Genomic DNA, 15,900 nt, shown 5'->3' with positions numbered 1-15,900 from the left:
CTCCAGGACCCCGTATGACCCTTGTCACTCCTCCCCTGGTCCCCCAATGCTCCCCATCTCCCATGCCCTGAGTCCTCCTGCTCCCCCCATGCATTCCCAGCCCCTTGTCCCCATGTGACCCGTCTGCCCTGCTCTCAAGTCTCCCCTGTCCCCTTTCTCACTGTGTGTTCCCATTCTACTCTGTCCTCGTAATCCCTGTGCCCCCTTCTTCCCTGCTCCCAAGTCTCCCCATCTTCCCCTGTCCCCTTGCAACTCTGTCTACTTGCGTCCCTATCTACTCTGCCCTTGGAGTCCCCTTGTGTCCTCTTGTGCCCGTCTCCCTTGCCCCCTAGTCCCCGTGTGTCCCCTTGTGCCCTTCTCCTCTTCTTCCTGGTCCCCATGAGTCCCCTTGTGCTTGTGTCCCTTGTTCCCGTGTGTAGCCTTGTGTCAGTCTCCCTTGCCCACTAGTCCCTGTGTGTCCCCTTGTGCTTGTGTCCCTTGTCCCCTTGTGTCAGTCTCCCTTGCCCACTAGTCCCCTTGTGCCCTTCTCCCCTGCCTCCTAACCCGCATGTTTCGACACCCTTGTGGCTGTCTTCCTTGCTCCCTAGCCCCCTGTGTCACCATTGTGCCTGTCTCCCCTAGCCCCCTTGTGTCCTCCCCTGCCCCATAGTCACTATTTGCCCGTGTCTTTTTCACTGTACCTGTATGGAGGGGCTGCATTATACTATGAGGGGGGCTGCATTATATTCTATGGGGGTTACATTATATTGTATGGTGGGGCTGCATTATACTTTTGTGGGGTGGCTGCATTATACTCTGTGGGGTGGCTGCATTATACTCTATGTGGGCTGCGTTATACTGTATCAAGGACTATGGGGAATACATTATACTATATGAAGAACTATGTGGTGCATTATACTATGAGAAGTGAATTGTACTGCATGGATGACGATGACGGTGCATTATACTATATGGAGCACTATGAGGAGTGTATTATACTATATGGAGGACTGAGGAGCGTAGTATACTATATGGAGGACTATGATGAGTGTATTATACTATATGGAGGACTGAGCAGTGTATATTAATATACGGAGAACTATGAGGAGTGCATAATACTATATGGAGGACTGAGTAGTGTATTATACTATATAGAGGACTATGAGGAGTGCATAATACTATATGGATCACTATGAGCAGTGTATTATACTATATGGAGGCCTGAGAAGTGTAGTATACTACATGGAGAACTGAGCAGTATTACACTATATGGAGCACTATGCGGAGTGTATAATATATAGAGGACTATGAGGAGTGTATTATACTATTGTACTATATGGAGGACTATGGAGAGTATTATACTATATGGATGACTATGGAGAGTGTATTATAATGCACAGTTCATAGTCCTCCATATAGTATATTATAAGGAGTACTATGGGGGTGCATTATACTTATTATATGGATCCCCATGACTTCTATGTAATCCCCTGATGAGTATAATGGTTTATTTTCTTTTATAAATTACATAACAATGGCAGTACGGGGGACAGATATATACCAGGATGGGGCAACGGATAGTTACGCCACTGAGGTCACACTATACAACTTTGCAATAAAGCTATGGTGTGCGAAATGAATAGGGAAAAATCTGAATTTGGGTGGAAAATATTTTTGCATGGTTGGGGGGGCCCCATTTGAAAGTTTGCATCGGGGCCCATAACTTTCTAGTTACGCCACTGGGAATGGCGCATACTACATAATACGCTGTTTGCACAAAATTTATAGCAGAAAAAAGAAAAAAAAAAAATATACCAGCTCACCTGTCGACATGTGTTGTGGGGAAGCACGGATATCGTGTAGTCATCACGTGAGCAAGTAATCCAAAAAAAAGAGAAAAAAAATCCAGCTTCCAAAAACTTACAAATTTATTAAGGATAAAAGGCAAAGTCCAATCCAATAAATTACATAGTGAAGAGTAGCAATTCTTCACTGTAATTTATTGGATTGGACTGGACTTTGCCTTTTATCCTTAATAAATTTGTAAGTTTTTGGAAGCTGGATTTTTTTCTCTTTTTTGGATTGCACAAAATTTAAGTTGTTTGGCTCCCAAAGTGGTCTGTGGTCAAACTATTAAAAAAGAAACCCGTATTCCATAAATATAGCAGCTAGGATAGCGAGAGGTCATAGGGTCACTGATGCAGAAAAGCATTATTTTTAATACAACTAAGGAGGCTTTTCTATTTGGGGCAGCATGGTGGCTCAGTGGTTATAACGCATTGTAGTCTTGCAGCGCTCAAGTTCCACCAAGGACACCATCTGCAAGAAATGTATATGTTCTCTAGTGATGAGCGACTGCGGGGATCCCCCAACAACCTCAAAACATGCAGCCTCAGGGACTGGAAGATAATATTCGAGCACACCCAAGACACTGATAACACGGTATCCGAGCACGTTCACTCATCACTAATGTTTTCCCCTTCTGTGGACTGTGAGAAGAAACCAGAGTCCTAGCTGGAAATCCACACAAAGATTGGACCCAACAATTGACGTTAAAAACTTTAGTATTATGTAAAGATTTGAGAGCTTGACCACAATAGCACTGATACAACCCTAGAAATTGGGTTTTCCTTTTTTCCTCACATAAAAATTACTGTCTTGTGCGTTCTCCATGCCCGCACCTTTGTTATTGTGAAGCTGGATTTGCTTGCTCAGTATTTACAAGATGGAGATGGCTGCATTCGGGATATTACTAGAGGAACTGAGAGGACAAAGTCTTGGAGGAAGTAGTCAGATAATGGACAATATATTGATAAGGAAATTGGGGTGAGGTTGGGGAGGTCACAGAACGTCAGATACTAAACACTGCCTCAGTCATCGCATCACTATGGAGCAAAGAGTCGTTTCGATAATGTCCGACTGACTGATCCGAGTAGTTCGTTACGGTGGTTGCAATGTGTAAGAAATCACAGATTACAACAAATCACCAGGAATGCAAAAAATTATCAAAATTATCCTCCTTTGGCATCAAACACCTCGCCCTATCCTGGATCTCCTCGTCCCTTTCCAACCGCACATTCAGCGTCTCCCACTCCCGCACTACCTCCTCATCCCACCCTCTCTCTGTTGGAGTCCCCAAGGCTCTGTTCTAGGACCCCTACTCTTCTCAATCTATACACTTGGCTTGGGACAACTCAAAGTCCCATGGATTCCTGTACCACCTTTATGCTGATGATGCTCAGATCTACCTCTCTGGCCCAGACATCACCGCTCTGCTCTCCAGAATCCCGGAGTGTCTATCAGCCATATCCACCTTCTCCTCTCGCTTCCTCAAACTCAATGTGGACAAATCTGAACTCCTCATCTTTCCTCCATCTCATAGATCTTCCTTACCTGACCCATCTATCGCAATTAACGACATCAAGCTTTCCCCCGTACCGGAAGTCTGCTGCCTCGGAGTAACCCAGGACTCTGCCCTGTCCTTCAAACCGCACATCCAAGCTCTTTCCACCTCCTGTCACTTCCAGATCAAAAACGTTTCCAGAATCCGTCTTTTCCTCAACTGTCAAACTACTAAAATGCTTGTGTATGCCCTCATCATCTCCTACCTTGACTACTGCAACATCCTTTTCTGTGGCCTCGCTGCTAACACCCTTGCACCTCTCCAGTCCATCCTTAACTCTGCTGCCCGACTAATCCATCTCTCTCCTCACTACTCCTCCACTTCCCCCTCTGCAAGTCTCTTCACTGGCTCCCATTCCCTCAGCGTATCCAGTTCACATTACTAATACTAACCTACAAAGCCATCCACAACCTGTCTCCTCCATATATCTCTGAAATAATCTCCTGATATATTCTCTCACGTGATCTCCGGTCCTCCCAAGACCTCCTTCTCTCCTCCACACTTATTTGCTCCTCACCCAACCGCCTCCAAGACTTCTCCCGAATATCCCCCATCCTCTGGAATTCTCTGCCCCAACACGTCCGACTATCAACCACATTCGGACCCTTCAGACGGAACCTGAAAACCTATCTCTTCAGGAAAGCCTACAGCCTGCACTGACCCCGCTGCCTCCTCATCACTACCGAAGCTACCGCCTCACCAACACCGGAGCTACCGCCTCACCATCACCGGAGCTCCTGCAACCCTCGACCTACTGTCTCCTTCCCCACCATCCTGTAGAATGTAAGCCCGCGGGGGCCGGGTCCTCGCCCCTCTGTATCAGTCTGTGATTGTAAGTTTACTGTAAGTGATATCTGTAATTTGTATGTAACCCCTTCTCATGTACAGCGCCATGGAATCAATGGTGCTATATAAATATTAATATAAATAAATAATAATAATCAAAAAGAGAAAACAGTCACTCAATGATCTTGTGATTAGTAAAAGTGCCGCCACTCAGAACCGTCCAGTAACTCGCACGACTTATGATCTAAAGTCAGAATCCAGAGACTGAGGCCAACAAGTAGTCGAATTCCAGAACCAAATGGATAACAAAAGTGCCCTAACCCTCGTCCCGACTAGAACCCTGCAAGGACTGAGGCTTTATGTATAGAAAATACCAGCGCATGAACTGCGAGAGAACGGGAGACGCCAGATCCGGGGCACTCACCACACCGGCTCCGCAGGCGTGACATACTGTATACCGTGCAGTGTATAAAAGAGATGGCCGACAGCAATCACTGTATTGGGGCGTCCGTTCAAAGTCCAAGGAACCCTCCTGGATTGTCCAAACAGTCAAATAGCAAATGAACAGCGCTCCATCCAGGTGTAGAGATGGTAAGAATTTTTTAATATCTACACCTGGATGGAGCGCTGTTCATTTGCTGTTGTACTGTATTCCATGCGTCTAATCAGACGTATCGTCGTTGTATAGCACAGCCCAATGTAAGCAGAGGTGACGGCACTGCAGCGGAGGACAACTGCGCAAACATCGTCATTTTCTTTAGTGAACAGGGAGAGGATTGTGCGGCCTCACTGGTATTGGAGGGTACATGTAGGTGACCCTACATCTTAGATGGACAAGTATGCACGTGTTCTCGATGGGGAGAGGGAGAGAAGGCTTCTGGAGCACCCATCCCCTCCAGACACCTCCGTCCCCCAAATCCAGACTCCGATCTCCCCTCCAGGACATCCACCATAGCTGAGCCTTCTTCTCCCTGACTTCTGCCATCTGGCTCAGTGGGTAAGGACCCCCTAAAACGTTACTACTTTATCCCTAACTTGGAGATCCATGTAAAGTGTAACTTGATGCAACGCCTTGACTTGGAGCAGACCCCCAGAGACCGGCGGCTTCACCATATACGCCAATGCCGTATTAATAGTCAGATAATGGAAGATCCAGCAGTTCTGGCGATTCTACACCCGGGATATGACAATGACGCCATGATGGAGGCTTCACTAGAACTGCAGATAGTGGTCCCGTGGCCTCAGGACATGATGTCTTGGTTCTGATGCCGGCAGTCGCTGTGAGCAGACCTGGCACAATGTGGTCTCCATCTTTCCCTCTGCTGGATGTTCCTCTCATGCCCCATTGTGCTGCACTCAGGGCTCAGACATGCGGCTGCCGTGACTCACTGACCCCACTGCAAACCAGAAGATTGTTCCATAGATGCAGGAAAACTGCAGAAGTCAGCAGAGCCGCAGCCTGACACAGCACCGTGTGTCACCCCCATAATAACAGGGGCACCATCGGGGACCAATGACCGTCACAGCCGCCACCACAGCATGACCAACAATACACGTGTCCAGGGTCCATGGATTGTCAGAAATTAGACTCCCTGCCCACCGCACATGAGGGCCCTCCAGAGCCTCGGGGCCAGATAAACTGGCCAGATTGCCCTCATTATTAGCCGCCCTGCAGGCGCACCGGTTGCACTGGCGATATATCTGCCCCTGTCCGATTGTGTATAGGATGCCCAGGGAGCAGGACAAGTGGCCCCCATAATGGAGGAGGCACGCTGTGTCTGGGGGTCCCTGGCCTTCAATATGTCCAGATAGAACTGTATTATATCCTTGCCTCCATCGCTCCACTTCCTCCAGCACACTAAGGCCTGGAACCTGCCTTTACTCATTCTTAGGAGGTTGAAGAGCATTAGCTGAAGAAAAGCTGCAGGAGCTTCTCAAAAACCTGAATGAATCGGTCGCAGTCACTCTGTATCTGTAATGTCCAAATATGATGGAGCGCTGGTGGCCAAGTCCCCTCCATATATCAGAGTCAGACATGAGAAGCTGCTGTCCCCACCAAACCCTCCCAGGAGGAACAAAGCTTGTACTGTGAGGGCATCTGCTTCACCAATTGTCCCTGTCCCACCAGCACTCGCCCTGCCAAACCCAAGAACTTTCCAAGTGCCCTGACCAGCACATCGGTGTCCTCGGAGCCCACACTTTCCCAACTCCCGGGAACGGTGCTTGGTAGTTCTTTTTTTCTGAAAGGAAAAGACTGACAAAGATTAAAAAAAAAATTATGAAAAAAAAAAAATTGCACAATTCTGAATTCTGGGGCATCAAACTGCCAGTAAAAAAACTGTCGGAAATAAGTTGTAAGGCCCAATGCCATATAATAAATCACGGCGTCTAATAAGGTCCCGGACAGTCGCCCCCCCAGGACGCAAAGGTCCCAGGCCTCCACCCCCCCCCCTTCCCCAGGATGGCGAGGTCCCAGACCGTCCCCCCCAGGATGGCGAGGTCCTGGATCATGCCCACAGGACGCCGAGGTCCCAGGCCGTCCCCCCCAGGACGCCAGGGTCCCAGACCGTCCCCCCCAGGATGGCGAGGTCCTAGATCATGCCCACAGGACACCGAGGTCCCAGGCCGTCCCCCCCCCAGGACGCCAGGGTCCCAGACCATCCCCCCCAGGATAACGAGGTCCTGGATCATGCCCACAGGACGCCGAGGTCACAGACCGTCCCGCCCACAATAACGAGGTCCTGGATCATGCCCACAGGACACCGAGGTCCCAGGCCGTCCCCCCCAGGACGCCAGGGTCCCAGACCGTCACCCCCAGGATAACGAGGTCCTGGATCATGCCCACAGGACACCGAGGTCCCAGGCCGTCCCCCCCAGGACGCCAGGGTCCCAGACCGTCACCCCCAGGATGGCGAGGTCCTGGATCATGCCCACAGGACACCGAGGTCCCAGGCCGTCCCCCCCAGGACGCCAGGGTCCCAGACCGTCACCCCCAGGATAACGAGGTCCTGGATCATGCCCACAGAACGCCGAGGTCCCAGACCGTCCTGCCCAGGATACCAAGGTACAGGAAACATGGATCCAGAAGTATTGCTACATAACACAAGGTTCCAGAAACCCTACAGAACACAATGATTCACCTGCAACCTGCATGCATCACATGTACCCTTAACCCTTCCCCTGACATTTATTATGGAGCAGCCGCGTCCCTGGCACCAGACAGCAGATTACTGGGACTGTGCTCTCCACAATCAGGACTCAATCTCAGCACAACGTTAATGAGCCACAGCAATGATTTTGTGTAATGAGATCCATATGTACATCAGAAGTGAACGCTGGGAAATAACCCACTCACCGGGCAGCACTGAATTGGTTAAGTAAGAGGAGTTTACATTTTTTCCATGAGAATTCTTTTTTTTTGCATTTCACACCAGGATTTCATTGAGTAAAGGCCAAGCTCAGCAATGTGGCCGTGAAAAGTCAAGAATGGGTAAAGCCAATGACGAAGGGAAAAGGAGACGCTACAGAGGAAGAACTGAAGAGCAAAGAAGCCAGAAATGATCAATCTGAGACCCTGCAAATATCAGATATTCTATGTACACACAGCGGGTGAAATAGGAACACGACATCAATTTTCAAAGTAAATCTATTTCTAAAGGTGTAATTGACATGAAACTCTCCCAAGATGTCAATAACAACCGATCCAATCTACACAGGCAAATAAATCACAATAGTTGTCCAATGGATATGTGTAATAATGAGAAATGACACAGGAAAAATGAGGAGCAAAAAGCCCCGGAGAGGCCACCCAAGGAACATCTCATGATGGGGAAAACAAGCGAGCTGATCCCAAGTTACCTCCTGTATTATACCCCAGAGCTGCACTCACTATTCTGCTGGTGCAGTCACTGTGTACATACATTACATTACTGATCCTGAGTTACATCCTGTATTATACCCCAGAGCTGCACTCACTATTCTGCTGGTGCAGTCACTGTGTACATACATTACATTACTGATCCTGAGTTACATCCTGTATTATACCCCAGAGCTGCACTCACTATTCTGCTGGTGCAGTCACTGTGTACATACATTACATTACTGATCCTGAGTTACATCCTGTATTATACTCCAGAGCTGCACTCACTATTCTGCTGGTGCAGTCACTGTGTACATACATTACATTACTGATCCTGAGTTACATCCTGTATTATCCTCCAGAGCTGCACTCACTATTCTGCTGGTGCAGTCACTGTGTACATACATTACATTACTGATCCTGAGTTACATCCTGTATTATACTCCAGAGCTGCACTCATTATTCTGCTGGTGCAGTCACTGTGTACATACATTACATTACTGATCCTGAGTTACATCCTGTATTATCCTCCAGAGCTGCACTCACTATTCTGCTGGTGCAGTCACTGTGTACATACATTACATTACTGATCCTGAGTTACATCCTGTATTATACTCCAGAGCTGCACTCACTATTCTGCTGGTGCAGTCACTGTGTACATACATTACTGATCCTGAGTTACATCCTGTATTATACCCCAGAGCTGCACTCACTATTCTGCTGGTGCAGTCACTGTGTACATACATTACATTACTGATCCTGAGTTACATCCTGTATTATACTCCAGAGCTGCACTCACTATTCTGCTGGTGTAGTCACTGTGTGCATACATTACATTACTGATCCCAAGTTACCTCCTGTATTATACCCCAGAGCTGCACTCACTATTCTGCTGGTGCAGTCACTGTGTACATACATTACATTACTGATCCTGGGTTACATCCTGTATTATACTCCAGAGCTGCACTCACTATTCTGCTGGTGTAGTCACTGTGTGCATACATTACATTACTGATCCCAAGTTACCTCCTGTATTATACCCCAGAGCTGCACTCACTATTCTGCTGGTGCAGTCACTGTGTACATACATTACTGATCCTGAGTTACATCCTATATTATACCCAAGAGCTGCACTCACTATTCTGTTGGTGCAGTCACTGTGTGCATACATTACATTACTGATCCTGAGTTACCCCCTGTATTATACCCCAGAGCTGCACTCACTATTCTGCTGGTGCAGTCACTGTGTACAAACATTACATTACTGATCCTGAGTTACATCCTGTATTATCCTCCAGAGCTGCACTCACTATTCTGCTGGTGCAGTCACTGTGTACATACATTACTGATCCTGAGTTACATCCTGTATTATACTCCAGAGCTGCACTCACTATTCTGCTGGTGTAGTCACTGTGTGCATACATTACATTACTGATCCCAAGTTACCTCCTGTATTATACCCCAGAGCTGCACTCACTATTCTGCTGGTGCAGTCACTGTGTACATACATTACTGATCCTGAGTTACATCCTATATTATACCCCAGAGCTGCACTCACTATTCTGTTGGTGCAGTCACTGTGTGCATACATTACATTACTGATCCTGAGTTACCCCCTGTATTATACCCCAGAGCTGCACTCACTATTCTGCTGGTGCAGTCACTGTGTACATACATTACATTACTGATCCTGAGTTACATCCTGTATTATCCTCCAGAGCTGCACTCACTATTCTGCTGGTGCAGTCACTGTGTACATACATTACTGATCCTGAGTTACATCCTGTATTATACTCCAGAGCTGCACTCACTATTCTGCTGGTGCAGTCACTGTGTACATACATTACATTACTGATCCTGAGTTACCTCCTGTGTTATACCCCAGAGCTGCACTCACTATTCTGCTGGTGCAGTCACTGTGTACATACATTACATTACTGTCCTGAGTTACATCCTGTATTATACCCCAGAGCTGCACTCACTATTCTGCTGGTGCAGTCACTGTGTACATACATTACATTACTGATCCTGAGTTACATCCTGTGTTATACCCCAGAGCTGCACTCACTATTCTGCTGGATGCTGTTAGAAGCAGCTTAGCTCCTGTAATAGGGGAGAGGGAAGTTACTTTTCCTACATGAGCTGACTGTGCAGGGGGATTGGCATAGACAAGGTGAGAAAGGATAAGGGTTCTTCCTGGGCGGGGGCTGGTCCATTGCTGGGTGTCCTAGAGGAGAAGCTGCCCCCAGTATCTGAACAGGAGGGGAGGGGGGGGGGGGCAGTGACAATGTTGGTGGTGAGGGGTTTTGCTGCTGATCTGACCTAGAAGCCAAAGTAGCAAGTAAAAGCAGATGTGCTACAGAATGTGAGGCCTGGGGGGCACAGAGAATCCTGGGGGAGGGGGGCACAGAGAATGGGGGGGGGCACAAATCTCCATAGAGAATCTGAAGCTCATACAGCAGAGGTCATGTCAAGCACATGGTCAGTCCGGCTGGACCCCGTCTGTGGATGATGGAGATTAGTAAAGCCACCTTGCTGCTCCATCAACAGTCAGGTCCTGGCTGCGCAGCGCCCCGGTTCTGGATGAGCAGCGCCCCGGTTCTGGCCGCTTGTCTCCATTCACAATCTTTCACACTTTCACATGTATTTCTACAGAGAGAAAAAGGACCCAGGAATAAAAGCCCACAAATACTTTGACTACCCCTTTATATTAACACAGGCACCCCTTTAACACGGAGAATGCAGTCTCTGCTGTGTCCAAGCTCAGAGCTATGGGTGGCACACGGTGACGGAGTCTCAGCTCTGCACAGACCGACAAGGGTACACATGGGGAACAGAATAGAAGACCCAGATCGCACCAATCATTAGCTCCATTAATCAGCAGCAGCCTCAGAGCTGTCACTCCTCTGAAGGCCGGGTACATGCCTGGTACAGCGACAGTTAACACCACAAAGATTAAATAATAATAATAATAATAATAAACCCGCATGAGGCGGATTTTACCACTGTAATGTGGGTGAGACATTTTCATACTTTAGTTTCATAGCAGAAATGCTGCAGATTTTCAGCTTCATGATTCTGATATCGTCCCACGTATAAGGTGACATGTAGCAGATCATAAAGACCCCAACATGAGAAGCGCAACCAAGACCATACAGAAATGCAAAAGCAGAAAAATACAGTATAAGGAATCCATACAGGGATAAGAGCCAGACAAGAGGAGGAATGGACAGAGGCACCAAGAGATCGCACAATCCAGATGGGCATGCATGAAGGAATGAGGAGCAGCTGGATTAAGTATGTAGAAATAAGAAGGTGCCATAGTCAAAGCTCACAGAGTGGAACGCACATCCAGTTGAAGTGTATTGCGGCGCACAGACCAGATGGCGGTCAGAGGGCAAATGAAATCGGCATGCACGCGAGTTTGGGCGCATGGCAGGCAGCTGCAGTCTTCGGACGAGGAAACTGTGCGACGGGAAGCAAAGGGGAGTATAATGGTCTATTTTTTTTAAATCAGTTTTTACATGTGCCAGTGGCCATACTACTACATGTATGACTGTGGGTTGTGCATTATACTGTATGGAGAACTATAGGCTGTGCATTATACTATATGGAGGACTATGGGCTGTGCATTATACTGTATGGAGAACTATAGGCTGTGCATTATACTATATGGAGGACTATGGGCTGTGCATTATACTGTATGGAGGACTATAGGCTGTGCATTATACTATATGGAGGATTATGGGCTGTGCATTATACTGTATGGAGGACTATAGGCTGTGCATTATACTATATGGAGAATTATGGGCTGTGCATTATACTGTATGGAGGACTATGGGCTGTGCATTATACTATATGGAGGACTATGCATTATACTGTATGGAGGACTATAGGCTGTGCATTATACTATATGGAGGACTATGGGTTGTGCATTATACTGTATGGAGAACTATAGGCTGTGCATTATACTATATGGAGGACTATGGGCTGTGCATTATACTATATGGAGGATTATGGGCTGTGCATTATACTATATGGAGGACTATGGGCTGTACATTATACTGTGTGGAAGATTATAGGCTCTGCATTATATATATGAAGGACTATAGGCTGTAAATTATACTATATGGAGGATGATTATGGGCTATGCATTTTACTAGATGGAGGACTATAGGCTGTGCATTATACTATATGGAGGATTATGGACTGTGCATTATACTATATGGAGGATTATGGACTGTGCAGTATACTGTATGGAAGATTATAGGTTGTGCATTATACTGTATGGAGGATTATAGGCTGTGCATTATACTATATATATATATATATATAGAGAGAGAGGATTATGGGCTGTGCATTATATATATGAAGGACTATAGGCTGTGCATTATACTATATGGAGGAGGATTATGGGCTGTGCACTTTACTAGATGGAGGTTTATGGGCTGTGCATTATACTGTATAGAGGACTATGAGCTGTGCATTATACTGTATGGAGGACTAGGAGCTGTGCATTATACTGTATGGAGGATTATGGGCTGTATATCATACTGTATGGAGGATTATGGGCTGTGCATTATACTGTACGGAAGACTATGGGCTGTGCATTATACTGTATGGAGGACTATGGGCAGTGCATTATACTATATGGAGGACTAGGAGCTGTGCATTATACTGTATGGAGGATTATGGGCTGTATATCATACTGTATGGAGGATTATGGGCTGTGCATTATACTGTACGGAAGACTATGGGCTGTGCATTATACTGTATGGAGGACTATGGGCAGTGCATTATACTATATGGAGGACTATGGGCAGTGCATTATACTATATTGAGGATTATGGCCTGTGCCAAAGACTGACATATTGCATGTGCAGCTGATGCGGGACCCGGACATGGAGGGGGGCAACTGCAGCGCGGCTAACACTGAGGGCATTCTGGCCTGCTTCTTGTCCCGAAGGGGGGCCCTGGCCAGATTGTCCTCATGTGCGACCAGCAGGGAGCGATCCCTGCAGCTCCACTGCCTACAGGAGAAAATGGATTATGTCAGCATTCAGCGTGCGTCTACGTCAGATAGGAAGCTGCCAGCAACAATGATGCTGCGGCTGTAGGGAACGTGCAGGGAGCTGAACGGTGTGGTGTGGTGTGGTGTGGTGTGTATATATGAATCCAAAAGGGATTGAATGTATGCATTATTGTAACTGGAGAAATCTGGAATTTTTTAATGGATAAATAAAAGGTATATTTTACTCTACCAATGGACTGGTCGCTGGAGAAACAAAAAGGATAGATAGATAGATAGATAGATAGATAGATAGATAGATAGATAGATAGATAGATAGATAGATAGATAGATAGATAGATAGATAGAGGAAAGGGAAATGATGGAGGTGGTAGGAGAGAAGGCAATGATGGAGGAGGTGGAGGAGAACAATGATGGAGGTGGTGGAGAGGGTAGTGATGGAGGTGGTTGGGAGAGCAATCATTGGGGTGGTGGAGAAGATAATTATGGAGGTGGTGGAGAAGGTAATGATGGAGGTGGTGGAGAAGGTAATGTTTGGGTAGTGGAGAGTACAATGATGAGGGTGGTGAAGAGGGCAATGATGAGGGTGGTGGAGAGGGCAATGATGAGGGTGGTGGAGAGGGCAATGATGGAGAGGGCAATGATGGAGAGGGCAATGATGGAGGTGGGGGGAGAGGAAAATGATGGGATGCAAGAGGGAAGAAGGATAATAAGGGATGTGGGATTGAGATGGGAGGAAAGGGGATGTATAATGGATTTACGAACAGGGGAGGAGGACGTTTGATATGGATGTAAAATGAATTGGGTGGTGGAGGAGGGTGCTACGCCACCGATGGCGTCCTCCCCATCTCACAATTCATTGTGATGCTATTGGGCACCACTTAGTCCTCCATACAGTATCATGGGCACCACATAGTTCTCCATACAGTATTATGGGCACCACAGTGCTCCATGCAGTATAATGGCTGCATATACATGTAGTACTCAATACAGTATAATGGGCCCCATATATTCTCATATATACAATATATCATTAATCATTGACTCCATATAAAACTCCTCCATACAGTATATCATGGGCCCCATGTAATGCTCCTCTATACAGAATATCATGGGCCCCATGTAATGCTCCTCTATACAGTATATCATGGGCCCCATGTAATGCTCCTCTATACAGTATATCATGGGTCCCATGTAATGCTCCTCTATACAGAATATCATGGGCCCCATGTAATGCTCCTCTATACAGAATATCATGGGCCCCATGTAATGCTCCTCTATACAGTATATCATGGGTCCCATGTAATGCTCCTCTATACAGTATATCATGGGCCCCATGTAATGCTCCTCTATACAGTATATCATGGGCCCCATGTAATGCTCCTCTATACAGAATATCATGGGCCCCATGTAATGCTCCTCTATACAGTATATCATGGGCCCCATGTAATGCTCCTCTATACAGTATATCATGGGCCCCATGTAATGCTCCTCTATACAGTATATCATGGGCCCCATGTAATGCTCCTCTATACAGTATATCATGGGCCCCATGTAATGCTCCTCTATACAGAATATCATGGGCCCCATGTAATGCTCCTCTATACAGTATATCATGGGCCCCATGTAATGCTCCTCTATACAGAATATCATGGGCCCCATGTAATGCTCCTCTATACAGTATATCATGGGCCCCATGTAATGCTCCTCTATACAGTATATCATGGGCCCCATGTAATGCTCCTCTATACAGTATATCATGGGCCCCATGTAATGCTCCTCTATACAGAATATCATGGGCCCCATGTAATGCTCCTCTATACAGTAAATCATGGGCCCCATGTAATGCTCCTCTATACAGTATATCATGGGCCCCATGTAATGCTCCTCTATACAGTATATCATGGGTCCCATGTAATGCTCCTCTATACAGTATATCATGGGCCCCATGTAATGCTCCTCTATACAGTATATCATGGGCCCCATGTAATGCTCCTCTATACAGTATATCATGGGCCCCATGTAATGCTCCTCTATACAGTATATCATGGGCCCCATGTAATGCTCCTCTATACAGTATATCATGGGCCCCATGTAATGCTCCACTATACAGTATATCATGGGTCCCATGTAATGCTCCTCTATACAGTATATCATGGGCCCCATGTAATGCTCCTCTATACAGTATATCATGGGCCCCATGTAATGCTCCTCTATACAGTATATCATGGGCCCCATGTAATGCTCCTCTATACAGAATATCATGGGCCCCATGTAATGCTCCTCTATACAGAATATCATGGGCCCCATGTAATGCTCCTCTATACAGTAAATCATGGGCCCCATGTAATGCTCCTCTATACAGTATATCATGGGCCCCATGTAATGCTCCTCTATACAGTATATCATGGGTCCCATGTAATGCTCCTCTATACAGTATATCATGGGCCCCATGTAATGCTCCTCTATACAGTAAATCATGGGCCCCATGTAATGCTCCTCTATACAGTATATCATGGGCCCCATGTAATGCTCCTCTATACAGTATATCATGGGCCCCATGTAATGCTCCTCTATACAGTATATCATGGGCCCCATGTAATGCTCCTCTATACAGTACATCATGGGTCACATGTAATGCTCCACTATACAGTATATCATGGGTCCCATGTAATGCTCCTCTATACAGTATATCATGGGCCCCATGTAATGCTCCTCTATACAGTATATCATGGGCCCCATGTAATGCTCCTCTATACAGTATATCATGGGCCCCATGTAATGCTCCTCTATACAGAATATCATGGGCCCCATGTAATGCTCCTCTATACAGTATATCATGGG

This window comes from Ranitomeya imitator, chromosome 10, assembly GCF_032444005.1.
Source record: "Ranitomeya imitator isolate aRanImi1 chromosome 10, aRanImi1.pri, whole genome shotgun sequence".
NCBI lineage: Eukaryota > Metazoa > Chordata > Amphibia > Anura > Dendrobatidae > Ranitomeya > Ranitomeya imitator.
Note: the sequence above shows the minus strand (reverse complement) of the source record.